Source organism: Falco punctatus (assembly GCF_963210335.1).
Source record: "Falco punctatus genome assembly, chromosome: 5".
NCBI lineage: Eukaryota > Metazoa > Chordata > Aves > Falconiformes > Falconidae > Falco > Falco punctatus.
In genome coordinates this window covers 9,745,904-9,760,458 of record NC_137584.1, presented here as the reverse complement: position 1 = coordinate 9,760,458, position 14,555 = coordinate 9,745,904, and the positions used below count along the sequence as shown (strand labels likewise).

General features: G+C 42.6%; 1 long non-coding RNA gene across 1 annotated transcript; it reads right to left on the bottom strand.

Annotated features, from left to right (window-relative positions):
- Window positions 1–47: 47 nt before the first annotated feature.
- Window positions 48–11,657, bottom strand: LOC308064158. The gene is made up of 3 exons (XR_013928261.1): window positions 5,892–11,657; window positions 3,906–4,016; window positions 48–3,043 (listed from the first exon to the last, which is right to left on the bottom strand). It is a non-coding gene; the product is annotated as an uncharacterized lncRNA (long non-coding RNA).
- Between the last annotated feature and the right edge of the window lie 2,898 nt (window positions 11,658–14,555).

The window sequence follows — 14,555 nt, the reverse complement described above, 5'->3', positions numbered from 1 at the left end:
ATTTGTGTAGTGAGCCAAAGTAGGTTTCTTGATGTATCTGTCCATGTGCAAAAACTTAGATTAACTCTTCCTTTGCATGTACCATTTGAAAGCAGTGCAATGCGTGTTTTTGTAGAGAGAGCTATCAAAGTATTGAAGGATTTACTTATAACAGCTCTCCCCAGAAATATTTTAGTTCCTGTTGGCCTTTATTTAGCTCTATTCCCTAAAATTAAGGTTACAATTAATTGTAAGTACAGTTCTTAACTGTTTAGTTTCTTCCTCTGCCCTCTGTAAAAGGGCAAGATGTTTGATGTGCAGAACCTTTGCTATTCCTTGCTGAAGCCAGGCTATATTTAAACCAAATGTGGAAGGAATTTAATGCCTGCCCTGAGTTACAGTAAACTGAATGTGCAGTATGTTTGCTTATAATGAAATGAATTACTCAAAACATGCTTAGCAATGTTTTATTTCATCATAGAAAAAAAGGTACATGAGTTTTATCCTGGTATCTGTTTGCTCAAGTTTAAAAAGGAAGTATGTTTTCTAAATGTACTTTACATGTACAAACACTTAAGTACATCAGTCATGAGGCTAGATATTTTTCCCAGCCATGGCTGCATAATGTATTTTGATCCACCATATCCACTGAAATAGGCTTTCCTATCAGGGTGATGCACCTGAGACAGTATTTCAAGTTGAATAAGCACCAGAATTAGCAATTAATACAAACTGATATTTAAAAGAATCATTAAAAGTCACTACAGTTAATTTTTTGAAAGCTCCCGATTAGTTTTTAAGAGCGTTTTATACATAGAGATACTTCAGTGGGATTTTCTATGTACCTTAACCTAATTTATGTCAGCATTCCTCAAAGTACTCCACAAATCTTGAACATACCTCATGAGGTATGACACACTAGACCTATACTGGCATTGATGTTTTAAAATCAGCACTGTTTCTTACTGAAGTACTTGCCACCCATTTGTTGCTGATAGACCATTTTTGTTTTTCCAACTGGATCAGTTACCTAATCCAATTAGGCAGCAGGAACAGTAAAGAAGCAGTCAGAGAAATGGTGAAGACACACAAAGTTGATGGCCTTAGGTACCACAACGTTCAGCTTGAAGATGCAGATCCACAAAGGGCAGTCCCACTTACGTGCCTTGTCATGATGCAGAAAGCCTGCAGTGAGTGGGTTAGAACTGGCAACTGTGAAAGGGTTAGGACAAGTGTAAACATTTTCTCATCAGTCTCAACTCTTCAGGAAATTACTTTGCCTATTGTGATATAGGAAAGGCTGAGTGAAGGCAATCCACAGACCTTCTTTTGATCTTGAGGTATAGGCATGACTCACCATTTGTAACTAATCTCAACTAGACAGTTTTCAAATACCTGATTGTGTGAGCCTGTAACCATCGGTTCCCCTAATAAACTGCAGGGAGAATACCAGAAGCAAACTGGTATTAAAAGGCTAGTTTACACAACGTAAATGTTTAAGGTGAGGTATCTGTTTCTCCCCATGGACTATAAAGGTAACTGTTGGTAGCCAGCTGACTGACATAGTAGAAGGCGCATTTTTCAGACACATAAGTTAGAGTGGTCAAAACCCAATTTTAAATACTTGTGATGCTTATCTGGGACAGCATAGTTCCTGCTCCTAGGTTCAGGCACGTTAGCACATTTTATATTACAACCAGTGGCTAAAACAGAAACAAGGACTGGAACTAAGGCTTCTCCCAGAGAAAAGAGGCAAGGGTGTCATACTGTTCGGCCCCACTGATTGAGAGGATCCTTTATGTGCAATGGCACAGTTCCAAGAGAGAGCATGGAGAGTCTTCAGGCCAGCCTAACTTAGACAAGTCCTTGTGGGGTTCTCCTGAAAGGCAAAAGATGCCAATTGAATCTCCTCTGTTTGACTAGACCAAGCATCTCCTGTTAGATGAACGGTTCAGCTACTTGCTGTTACTTTCAATACAGATACTGCCACTATCCACAATTTAAAAGGCATCCACAATAGAATCATAGAATCATTTAGGTTGCAAAGGACCTTTGACATCAAGTCCAACCATTAACACAGGACTACCAAACCACATCGCTAAGCACCACATCTACACATCTTTTGAACAGCTCCAGGAATGGTGATTCCACCACCTCCCTGGGCAGCCCGTTACAAGTGCAGGACCTGGCACTGAACCTTGTCGAACCTCATACAGTTGGCTTGGCCCATCAGTCCAGCCTGACCAAATCCTTCTGCAGAGCCTTCCTGCCCTCAAGCAGATCGATAACTGCCCTCCAGCTTGGTGTTGTCTGCAAACTCACCGAGGGTGCACTCGATCCCCTCATCCAGATCATTGATAAAGACATTAAACAGGACTGGCCCCAGTGCTGAGCCCTGGGGAACACCGCTTGTGACCAGCCGCCAGCTGGAGGTAACTCCATTTACTACCACTCTTTGGGCAACCATCCAGCATTTAATGCAGTGTAGAGCAGTACTGTCCAAGCCATAAGCAGCCAGTTTTTCCAGGAGAATGCTGTGGGAGATGGTGTCAAAGGCTTTACTAAGGTCCAGGTAGACAACATCCACAGCCTTTCCCTCATCCACTAAGCAGGTCACCTTGTTTTAGAAGATCAGGTCAGTCAAGCAGGACCTGCCTTTCATAAACCCCAGCTGGCTGGGCCTGATCCCCTGGATGTCTTGCATGTGCTGTGTGATGGCGCTCGGGATGACCTGGTCCATAACCTTCCCCAGCACTGAGGTCAGGCTGACAGGGCTGTAGTTGCCTGGATCCTGCCCTTCTTGTAGATGGATGTCAGTCTGCTGGGACCTCCCTCGTTAGCCAGGACTGTTTGTAAATGATGGGGAATGGCTTGGTGAGCTCTTCCACCAGCTCTCTCAGTACCTTTGGGTGGATCCTATTGGGTCCCATAGACTTGTGCATGTCTTAAGTGGAGCAGCAGGTTTCCTCCTGGACTGTGGGGTCTTCGTCCTGCTCCTCCTTGTCACTGTCTTCCAGCTCAGGGGGCTGAGTACCCTGAGGGTAACTGGTCTTGCTGGTAAAGACTGAAGCAAAGAAGGCAATAAGTACCTGTCTTTTCCTCATCCTTTGTGGCAATGTTCCCCCACCCCCCTATCCAATAAAGAATGGAGATCGTCCTTGGCCCTCCTTTTGTTTCTGATATATTTGTTAAAACATTTTTTGTTACCTCTGAAGGCAATGGCCAACTTAAGTTCTAGCTGCGCTTTTGCCTTTCTAATTTCCTCACCGCATAACCTCACTACATCCTTATAGTCCCCCTGAGTTGGAGGACAGTACAATAGCACTGGATCCCTTGCAGAAAGCCATTTGTATGTGGCATACATGCTTGAAGGCTGTTTTCTGGATTAGTCTCTGACTAGTTTAAGAATGAGGTGCACCTTGCATAAACTAGAAGTCAAAACCTACCCAGACCATGATAAGCAAATCAGAATTTTTGGCTCCCACAGAGTTCTGTCTCCAGAGAGGAGACATTCAGTCTGGGCAGCAGCTGAGCAGGAGCTGTTTGAAACGCAGGTTTTTCAGAGTGGAATTGAAAAACCAATACACTTTGCTAGATTCAGCAGAGATTAAATGACTTGGATAGGCCAGTGAAATCCTAAAACAAAAGTCCATGTCTGCAGCAGCCTGCACATAACAGATGCCAAGTCTCTAAAACACTTACAAAATTAGGCAGTTGGATATTCTGAAGTAGGCAGTGCCTGGGTTTGGTCATTTACTGTCTTCCAAAACACATACTTGGAAGTACAGCAGTAATTTGTTTATCTGCTTTCTCTACTAGTTTTCACTAACTTTGCAAAATAGATGGTATCTATTAAGTCAAAGGTCAGCTAACTTCTAAATACAGGATAACAAACAAGTTGCAACTGAATCAAAAATAAATACTACCTCTAATCCCATAATAATTGCTATCTCTTCCTCAGGAATGTAAGCTGTAGATTTGCCAAATCCATTTGCTTTGTTAATTAGAATTCCACAGCTAAGACTGTCTTTTAGACCCTGCAAAAAGAGAAGGAAAACAAATAGCCTCAAGGGGGGATGATGACTAAAGATTACATTATATAATCAGTTAACTCTCACTAGGCTTAGAGAACCTAAATGCACTCAATCTATACATACAGCAAGTTCATTTTTATGATCTTACCAACATCAGTTTGGAAAATTAAATATAAAACAATCAAAACTGTAACACATGAAGTTCTTGGCACATCCGAAACATTTTTTGAGAGTCACGATTTTAATTAACCTTTTCTCCCATAGATCTTGCACAAAACATGACTTGGAATATCCCCGCTTCTTGTATAGAGGTTCCACAACAATTTGTTAGTCACCCTTCTTCCGTCACAAGCAGCAACAGAACACCAGAGAGAAACAGGCAAATTCAGAACACAATACCACCTCTGACAATCTTGGTCTCGATCCTGGACAGAGCTAAGGCAACTTTTATGTATATATAAAAATCTTCCAGCCAAGAAAGAAGTGTAGCTTCTTTTTTACAGTGCCTATCAAAACAAATCATGGTCCAGGGTTCTGCCATGCTCACTATTATCCATAAACGTTCCTGCCCAAGGTAGCCCACAATCTAAACACAAAGTAGCGATGGATGGATGAATACAGACAGATAACTGGAGTTTATGAAGCAGTTAGTATTGATCAATGTGACAGGCAGTGGCCTCTGCTCAGCAATTTAGTAAAGAACTGAAAGTCAGAGAAAGGCAAGGAAAAGTTGGGCTGAAAGCCTGGCTAATGCTGAGAGAGAATTTGCAAGGACCAAGCTTAGTAATTGCCTTGTAAAGGTCAGAAGGCATTTTGCATAGCTGACACATGTAACATGATAAGCAAAGGCAAGTTAAAAAAAAACAAAAACAAAAGACACACACTTAAACCACATGTCATCACTATTGAAATTAGAATAATAAAGATGAACACAAGGTCACTAGGAGAACAGAACAATATACGGTACATAAAAAGAATCAGAATGCCTGATGGGAAATTCATGGGTGTTCAGTTGGTGACAATACTGAGAGGAGAAAAGCAAGCAAGGATGCAGGTGTTTTAGAAGCTGAAGCTGAGTGGCAGGTGGATAAAATTACAGCGGGGAAGGAACAAAATGCACAAAACAGGATTGAATGTCTGCTCACAGCTGAACATGAATTCTCTGCTACAGGCAGAGTTTCTAATTTTTTCTCATTTTCAGTCCTCTTTGACTAAATGATTAGTGCCTTCCTGCCACTTAAGCAGCATGTCAGCAGCCAACCCACAGGGTATGCAGCACTGTATTATCAGACCAGCACTGTCAACAAAGATTTAGCATCTGATTTTTACATACAAGGATTTAGGCTAGAGAATTTCAAAAGCTTCAAGAATTCTAACTAAAATACGTTTTTAAATAGATTTACATTCCAGGTATACAGACGCCCCAAAACATTGCTTTCTAACTGAAACTGATTAAACACGGAGGATTACTTGCATTTCTTAGGTGCGATGAAGATTATACCATTTAGGGATGATCAAAGATTTAACAGCCTCTCACCTTTAGTAACACACCATGACAAATCCATCCAAACAGTACAGGTTGACACTGCTACTTTAAATACAACACTGCGTATTAAAAGTGAGTAATTTTAATTCGAGACATGTCTGGTACAACCCTGACCAGCGAAGCTTAACTCATCAGTGGTGCAAAAACAAAGCTCTGATGGGAGAGCAGCACAGAAACAAAGGAGGTACCACTCAGCTGCACAGGTGATACGGGATTCTTCAGTATTTTCCATTAGGTTAGCAGGCAGTCTGTCTGTAGTGTTTCTGAGGGGTTTTTTAACCTGAGTTATTCTGTGTATGTATTAATAAAGCAAGATTATAATAAATTCAAACCTGGTTTGCTGGAGGATATTTGTGTTGTAGCCATTTTTCTGGAGAGTTAGCTTTGATGTCCCATCCAACAATGATTCCTGCATAGCCAAATCTTTTGTTACCTATTACTTGTCCCACACTGATCTGAATATATTCAGGCTCTGGACTGTGAACATGAATTGATTCTAAAAGAAAGAGACTTAGCAAAGTGTTTGATCAAGTGCATTAAATGTTTAAACAGAAAATCTTCTGACTTCTGGTAGGAGAGAACTGGCAGTTAGATTAACAGGTGTGAAGTAAACAAGGGAACAGGTACTTTGCTTTTTCCCTCAGAATATTACTATGATCTCTGACAAAGCAGCATCCACTAAGGAAGGCATTTTTCTATTTGTATGCCTTCGATATGACATAGAGGTCTTAACAGAGTTTTGGAAAGCACAAACACGTGTACATACTGACAATTACTTAAGGCTTACATACAGTATTTTACAGTGCTTAAGTATGCTAACTAATTTTGCCAACAGTTTTTTCCAGTTTAGGTCACAGAATTCTTCTATTCAGTCTGATTGCAGGGAATTTTTTTCCAGCAGACTGAAAAACTCTTGCTTTCTCCTTTTATCAAGTTGATCTACGTCAGTTCATTTGAATCAGGTAAAAGCCATATGACTGTTTCATATAGCATAGGCACTCAGATCTCTTCAATAAAATAGATACACACGTACAGTATATCATATTGATACTGTTACACAACACAGGGTGAAAAGGTCTTGGGTTTTACATTTTCTGTTTTGCTTACTGAACATTATCAATAATGTTGAGAAAGCAGGAAAAAAAAAAAGACTACCATTTACAAAGTAAGTATGGAAATCCACTATGAAAGACCTTCTGACCTTATAGACAACAATATCACAAGCAAAATCCAAAAAAACACCTGCAAAACAAAAATGGGTTTCTGCTTCACTGTTGCCACTTGGAATTTTCTCTGTCAAAGCAATTCCTAAAATGTAAAACTAATAACCCGACATTCAAACAAGTTCTTTAGAAACTAAGTTTTAGGATAACTGACCTTCTGATTACTACTATTTTAAGCATTCGTATGAAAAGAGGGATACTGCAAAGCTTTTGATACAAAATTCTTCAAAATTTGAAGCCCAGATAAGAGGTTTCCATTAAAAGCACTTTTAAGGTATACACAAGACAAAGGGATTTGTTCCAACAGAAGAGTATGAATCTAATTTCTTTGGATGTGTAACTCTACAGTTGCATTAGAATTTTTATATCAGAGGAAACCTATTTATTTTATACAGGTGAGCAAATATTATTCTGAACTCTAACAGAGTGATTCTTCAGTATCTTTTGTAAAATCCTTACATATTGGTTAACACTGGTATGGCCAAGGTATCTGGCAATGAGTCCCAGCTTAAAGCTGCAGTAAGTGTAGCTTTTCCTTCTGCACTGCACTGAATTTCATCTGAATGTAAAGGGTGAAGGCTAGGAGAAGGACATCTTTAGAAAGGGGAAATGGCCTCTGTTTTTCATTGCTCTTGCAAATATGTGTAAAGAAACTAAGCAAACCGAACATTTACTGGGGGCGAGCTTTCAGATATTCCTTCTGCTGGCAACGTAACAGGAGTAGTCTATGAACAGATGTATTTGGGTTAACATTCTCCATCCGTACCAGTCAGCGGCCCATTGATGCCAAAGAACTATAGGTTGGCCTAGTCTCCTTCCTCTTTTATGGTGTTCACCGCCTTCCCTCTTTGAGTCTTACTCCCTTCAGCCTGCCTGGAAGAAAGTAAGAGCAGGTTCCACAGCTGTGCAAAGAATACTTCTTTAACAGCTCTTGGTTTTGCTCAAATCTGTAGGAAGACTTAAGGCTGACAGATACCTTTTAATGCAAACAGGAATGGGCAAATATCCTGACTTGTCAGATTACATTGTTGAAAACAGCAGCTAATAATGGTAGGTTTGGAAGCTCTCAAATGTCACTGTATTTTTAGGATAACCAATTCTTTATACTGTAAGGCACTCAGAAGACATATCAGCTCAAACTGTATACAGATAATCAAAGGATCGTTTGGTCTTTGAAGGGTTTATCTTTAGATATTCCTGGAGCTTTCCACAAAGTTGCAAAGCAATTTATAGTGAGTCTGAGAAACGCAGTTTCTGTTTCCCTTCATACACCATTACCCTGGGTTTTCTTGGGGGCAAAACTAAGTCTGAACCTTCCACAGTTCAGAGGGCCTGAGACCCTCAATTGTTGTACATGGATCAACAATAAAGGATATTTGAAGGTCCAGACAAGGTAAAACCTTTGCAGTATTTCTACTGTACAAGAATTAAATCTCACAAACAAGCCCTTTAACCTTCCCAAACAAGTCCAAGCAACAGTCTTCTTAAATTGTCATATACGTAAATGGATGTAATTTTACCTTTTCTAGACCAGCTCATTGTCAAATGTTCAATAATCGAGTTTTCCCTTCTTCCTAAACCCGCAAGTTTCCTGTCTGTGTTTTCCAGTTCAAGTTTTCTTGAACTACCACAGACAGCGTAAGATGTCCATCCCATGTTGTAGGATCTGATCCCACAAACATGTAGCTCCTCACAATCATTAATATGGTGAATTGTCCTGACTTCACAATCAGATAAATTTGAAGTAGAGGATAACATGTATAGAATTACTGCCATGATTTACATTTAGTTTTGCATGGAGTTCAAATTGCATGTTTGTGTAGAATATAGGCACACGGTTTTCTTAAAACTGGTAGAAAGTCCCAAATAATTCTCAACAAGCAAATGAGAGACACTTCATCTTCATTACTTAGTGTACCCCTACAGCATACCTTCCTGTTAAGAATAAATTTCAGACATGGCCTCAAGTGTAGACAGTATGTAACACCCTGCCTTGTCTTTGATAGCCACAGCTTTAAACGATCTGCACACATATCCAGACTCAATTAAGATTTCGTAAAGCTGCTCCAAGAGGCAATTATTCATTAGTAGTAAAAATTATCATCGCGTTGTTTTAAAAACCTTCTCTAGTATTTTTATATTCTTTTTATTATTTAAAACTTTAAGGCTTTGCTTCTGTAGCAAACAGGAAAAAAAGACTCAGTGACCAAGAACAAGTTCTCACGATTAATATCAAGACTGCAAATGAATATTCTTTCAATCATCACTTGTACCAGTAAACTGTATGTAACTTTTGGAAAATGTCATTTTTCATTACAAGGTTGCTTACTTTCTGTATTCGGACCATAGGAATTGCTAAATTGCAACAGATTCTGCAGTTTCAACTGTTACTTGAGAATAGCGAGCATGAGATGTCAAAAACGGTGCATGTAATCAAAAGACTACAGCCTAAACATTTCTGCATAACTCTAAACAGTTAGTAGTTGACTCAAACCATGAAACCTGAAAATTATTTAAATCTGGGTCTTTATGCACAAAGTCAGACTTAGCTCTGTTTTCGTCAGGCCAGTCTTTTGCTCTCATTACATCACGTATTTGAGATCTACAGATGAACCATACAACCAACATGCTACACAGGCTGCACTGCTAAAACTAAGCCACCGAAGTCTCTCTTCGCATGGTTCACCTTCAAGATACCAACATTTGGCAATGGTTACCACTATCAAACATTTAGACCTGATGCAGTATTCTCCACTTTAGATTTGGAATAGATGCGTGCAACCCTGTCAATACATAACTTTTTAATTCAGATAAAAAACAGCACTACTTACTTCATTTTGTGACTGCCTTAAGTGATTTACTAGTAATGAATCTTTGTTGGTTAAGAACTCTGTACTGACTCACACTATGCAAAAAAAAAATCTATCTCAACAGCAAGCGTCAAAAGGTAATGGAAAGTTAGAAATAATCTTACTAATCAAACATTTCATTTCTCCCTTTTTAAAGGGACATAACCCATAGCAACATATATCATAATGTCCAAAAGCAGAATGAAATTAAGGCAAAGTGGAGCCCTCGTGCAGATTATACACAGGTTTTTATGTGAAGAAAACAATTGGTGGTTGTTCAAATTTTGAAGGACATCTTTAAACGACTAAATACAGTCACATTAAGGCACAAAAAGGTATGTTGTTTTCATGTAGGAATGGCCAACGCGTCCCACCCACACTCCATCTTTCCAGGACAACGTGTTGTTGCAGATGAGAATGAACTCCCTTATCAATAAATACAGCAGGGAAGCAGAGACTTACAACTTTTCTGTTATTTGGATGCACTGCGCAGAGTCTGTTCCGTACCACTGGGATATGAAATATTGTGCAGGAAGCACAGACAGCAGCACGCAGATCCGCAGAGCTGCAGCTGCATTGATGTGAGGCATTCCAACAGGTTTCTTCAAAGAAACTTCCTGCTCTCCACTCTGAAAATAGGAAGAAAAGAAAAAAAGGAGAGACAAAAAACATAGCCATCAACTTGGCTAGCCGTGTAGTACTTAAAAGCTTCCTTCAGGTTGTTCTGTTGGTTCACAAGATGACATACGATCTGTACACGCACATTTCAATTACAGCCAGAGCACACATAAATTAGGCCAAACTGCATTAAAGTTGAGCATACTTATGCAAACTAATAGAATACTAAAGAAGGCAGCTTCACAAGACAAAACAAAAACCTGGATAAGTGTTATACAGACATCTCTTTCATCTGGAAATAAAAAAAAAAAAAAAAAAAAAGGAGGAAGCAGGAAGTTGTATGGGTCCAATTTGCAATAAAATGCTGCTTTCCATGAACAAAATTCATCATGCTGCTTTATTGTGCAATTAAGCTTATTAAACATGTCTAACGTATCAGATTGATATCTATTTAGATTCGGTGATTATTGCACATATGAGAGGACTGAAGGATTTTTCTTTCAGACCAAAGGCACGCGTAACATCATACTAAGGCAATAACAAAGCGTGCCACAGTCCCACCACTAGACTAGAAGAGGATTTGACTCCACCATTCATTCCGACAGGCACCTGCCATACCTGACCAAAGCATCAAGATATTAATTCCTCTTCCCTCCTTGACCATCAAATTAAGATACTGACCTTCAGCTAAGGAGCACACTGGCTGTCTTTCTACATCTACAAGGGTTTTTCAAAACAGAACTAAGACCTGCTGAAATTTGAGAGTTGTATCTTTTACACAAACACCCTCAGAGCGTACAGGGTTACTGCAGCGTGCAGCCCGTCACCTACAGCCACCCCTCTCTGTCCTGTAGCAGCTACTACAGCCACTGCTCTCTAGTAGAGCACTCAGCTTGCAAGCACAAGCAATCGTCTCCATTGTTTCTGAATCCCTTCTAGTTCCTGCTATCCTAGTTTACATAGTTTACAAGGTAATTTGGGTGATGTAATAAATACAGTACCTGTGTATGCAGTAAATTAATTTGTGAAAACTGCCTAGCAAAGGTAGCAGAGATCACAAGGCAGTTATGAAGGAGGCCCGAAGAATATTGCCAGGAATATGAAAAAATCTGTGTGTGCAACGAAGCATTAACACAAGCTTCATTTCTCCCTTCTGCGTTACCTGCTTTAGCGCCAACAGCAAAGAAAAAACCCTCCTCCCAATTTTAAACGTTATCAGTAGCTGTACACCAGGAGTACTTGCTGTTTACCCGTGCATAACGTGGGGTCAGGTACCACTCCGACACAGCAGCCATCCGCACCCGGCGGGGATGGGGAGCGGGGCGGCCCCGCGGAGCGATGCGCTGTGCCCCAGGCCAGCCCTGACCCCGGCCCTGACCCCAAACCGGCCCTGAGCCCAGCCCTGAGCCCAGCCCAGCCCCCACCGCAGCCCCCACCCCAGCCCTGCGCGCGTCCCTCCTGCTTCCGAGCGCGCAGCGCGCCGGGAGGATGCGGCAGCCTGGGTAGATGAGGCAGCCTGGATCAAAGCTGAAACCCCACGGAATCAAAATACTTTTGCGCATACGCTGAAGTACCCGCAACCCCCTCAGAAAGGGGCTGCGCCTTCACCCCCGCCGGGAGCCGAGCGCACGGCCGAGCCGCAGCCCGCCCCGTGCCGGCAGCGCCCATCGCAGCCGGGGGAAGCCGCCGAGCCCGCGGGCCGGTAATCCCAGCACAGAGCCGGGGGCGCGAAGCCGACCAGCGGGCAGGTGAGGCGGCGGGGCGGGCTGCCCGCTCCCAGGGGTCGGCGCGGCCCGGGACAGCCCCGCAGCCCTCCCGCCCTCAGCCCTCGCCCCGGCGCCGCCACGCTCCCGGCCCCGCCGCACCGCGCGGGCAGCCCCTCGGCGGGGCGGCGCGTCCCACTCCCCGAGCGGCGGCGGGCGGGGGCGGGGCCGAGCGCGGGGGGCGGCGCGGGGGGCGGGGCGGGGGGCGGGGCGGCGGCAGGTAGCTGTGCCGGCGGCCATCTTGTGGCGCTGAGGGGAGCGGCGGGACGGGCCGCGGGCGCCAGCAGCGCCGTAACGCCTCAAACCGGGCCCAGGGCGCCGAGGCTGCCGCCTGGGCGAGGGTGTCCCCCCTTCAGCCGGACTGGGGGCCGTCCTCCCCGTCCGTGGGTGGGGGCGGGCGTTCTCATTCTCAAAGCGCAACGAAAGAAACACCTGGGTGGACTTTGCACCCTTATCCTTTTAAAGGAGATTATCAAGAAAGAAACAAGAAGTGTGTGTGCTCGCAGGTTAAGTAAATGATATTTGAAACTCCCTTACTTATGTCTTTTTTTTTTTTTTCCTCTGAAGATGGTCAAGCACCTTTAACCTAATTCTCTAGTGCGAAGTTCACAGAAAAGGCATCACATTTTAACATAAACTCTTAACCCAGCCTCACAGCTTACCTCTAGCCACCCAACTGGTATTTCAGAGAGCGCTTACAAGTGGTCCCTGGGTCTGGTTTTGTCCCAGATGGATGAAGGTGTAGCTGAAACAACAGGCCCCTGCGTAGTTTTGAGAGCAGAGCCCTCCCTCCGGGCCTGTGGCTGCCCACCTGTTGCACCAGGGTCGAAGCCTGTCAGTGAGTCTCCTCTTTGTCAGGGATTTCTTTGGTGTAAATTCAAGGGCAATCAGATTTGTTGATGACACCCAAATGGGAGCGGGAGCAGGCAGGAGAGGCTCGAACTGCAAACGACCCAGAGACGTTAAAGCAATAGGGACGTTACAGGCAACAGGAGAAACTCAGCAGCAGCAAGACGTTGAGTCCTACTGAGCAACAGGAGATGTTCTAGCGTCTCTTCTCAATTATCAAGCACATCTCTGTAAAGGGCAGTACCATGGGGAAAAAAAAGGGGGAAATGTTACTCAACAAGGTATGGTTCAATAGCGTTGCTTATTTTTCATTTTTTTTTTTCAGTAACATGTCAAAAGTTACACTTTTCAAATGGAAAACTTCAGAAAATACTTTCTCCTGTAGGCACAAGCCAAAAGCAAAAATGGCTCAGAAACAATTTGAAAAATGCAGGAACTACAGCATGTGATGATACAGACTCCTGCTTTCTGCTGTGGATAAAATCAACAACATACAGGACAAATAGCGGCCCACTATGCAATATTATTAGCCAGCTGACAAGTCATTATGTCTCTTCTTCATTGACAAAGCCTGTAGTGATAGACAAGGGGTAAACTAAAAGAGGGTAGATTTAGTCTACATATAAGGAAAACTTTTTTTTTTTTTTTTGCGATGAGGGTGGTGAAGCACTGGAATGGGTTGCCCAGGCAGGTGATAGATGCCCCATCCCTGGAAGTGTTCAATTCAGGTTGGACGGGGCTCTGAGCAACCTGATCTAGTTGAAGATGTCCCTGCTCATTGCAGGGGGGGTTGGACTGGACGACCTGTAAAGGTCCAAAGGTCCCTTCCAACCCAAACCATCGTATAATTCTGTAGTCAAGGAAAATCATGTAGCATCTCCTACACTTGTGTCAGACAGAGCAGAGGAGTGGAGTGGTGTTGGCTTTTAAGCAGAGCACGTTGGCTGGAATACTTTGACTTGTTGCTTGAGAGCTGTCTCGAGCAGTGGTTTTGAGCCCGGGGCCCATGAAAAGCATGCGTATCAGGAGTTTACATGCAGCATCCTGGGGCATGCAGGGAGACAAGGATAATCCATTTTTCTAGTGCATAAAGTACTTTGAAGTCCTGTGCCTTGGCTAGGCAGAAGCTAAAGAAAAAACATCGGGATTTGGCACTACTGCTTTCCCTTCTCCATTGCTTGTGTTGCCACTTGATGTTCTTCCTTTCTCCTGTCATCTCAGGGTCTCCCCGGTGCCCTTTTTGCCCTGGGGACTGACTGACTTTGTCAATTTTAAGGCTGTACAAAGTTGATGAGGGGTTGGCAAAAATTACAGTAGCGATTTCAAGACAGCACTGGTGGAAAGTAAATCATGTGGGAACTAAGCGGCCAGGCTTGAGGTTTTGTTTGTTGAAGGATTTAAACCTGTGCAACATGTCAGGTATGCCCAGTTGAAAATTCACATAACTACTGACCTAGACAAGAAATACAAATTTAATCTAAGAAAAAGATATTTTTAAAACTTAACTAATCAAGTTGTTTCTCTATAGATAAAATATAGTAGAAATATAGTAGGAATAGATTTAGTTGGTAATTTAACTGTTATTCTTCAACCCAATTAAAATTTCATTATAGGGGGAACATAACAGGTTGTGTTTTCTGAAGGTGTTTAGGAATAGCCTGTCACAAAGGCCTCACAAACCATGGCCACATCAA